This window comes from Orycteropus afer, unplaced genomic scaffold (assembly GCF_000298275.1).
Source record: "Orycteropus afer afer isolate SDZICR_OR568_19922 unplaced genomic scaffold, OryAfe1.0 scaffold00430, whole genome shotgun sequence".
Lineage (NCBI taxonomy): Eukaryota > Metazoa > Chordata > Mammalia > Tubulidentata > Orycteropodidae > Orycteropus > Orycteropus afer.
Window position 1 is genome coordinate 2,105,086 of NW_006922017.1, and position 1,199 is coordinate 2,106,284.

A 1,199-nucleotide genomic window follows, 5' to 3' on the forward strand; every position below is an offset into this window, starting at 1 on the left:
GAAATGCTACTTAGAAGTGAGAATGGCCAGACTTCATCTCACCTACTTTGGTCATGTTGTCAGAAGGGACCATTCCCTGGAGAAGAATGTCATGCTTGGTAAGGTGGAGGGTCAATGAAAGAGGGGAGGGCCTTCAACGAGATGCCTTGATACAGTGGCTGTGACAATGGGCTCAAGTATAGCAGGAATCATGGAGCTGGCATGGGATCAGGTGCAGTGTGAGACCTCCCACTTTGTTTTTCTTCTTCAATAATGCTTTACTTATCCGAGGTCTCTTTCCTTTCCATATAAAATTAGTGATTGCTTTTTCCATATTCTTAAAGAATGTTGATGGGATCTGTATTGGGATTGCATTGAGTGTATAGATTGCTTTGGGTAGAATTGACATTTTCACAAAGTTCAATCTTCCATCCATAAGCATGGTATATACTTCCATTTATGTAGATCTCTTATGGTTTCTTGAAGTAGTTTTTTATAGTTTTCGTTCAACAGGTCTTTTGTGTCCCTGGTAAGATTTATTCCCAAGTATTTTAGTTTTTTAGTATCCATTGTAAATGGTATTGATTTCCTAATTTCTTTTTCAGCAATCTCTTTGCTTGTGTATAGGAATTCTACTGATTTTTGGATATTGATCTTGTATTCTGCCATGAAGCTAAATCTCTCAATTAGTTCCACTAGATTTTTAACTGAGTCTCTTGGGTTTTCTAGGTAGAGGATCATATCATCAGCAAATAGGAATAGTTTGACTTCTTCCTTACCAGTTTGGATGCCTTTGATTTCCCTTTCTTGCCTTATGACTCTGGCTAGGACTTCCAGTAAAAATGTTGAATAGAATTGCTGATAGAGGGCATCCTTGTCTGGTTCCTGTTCCCAAGAGGAATGGTTTCAGTCTCTCTCCATGGAGTATAATGTTGGCTGTAGGCTTTGCATAGATGCCCTATATTATGTTGAGGAATGCCCCTTTTATTCCTATTTCGCTGAGGGTTTTGATCAAGAATTGGTGTTGGATGTTACCAAATGCTTCTTCTCCATCAATTGATATGATCATGTGGTTCTTCTCCTTTGTTTTATTTATGTGGTGGATGATGTTGACTGTTTTGCTATTGGTGAACCCTCCTTGAATACCTTATATGAACCTCACTTGGTGATAATGAATGATTTTCTGGATATGTTGTTGGAGTCTATTGGCTAGGATTTTG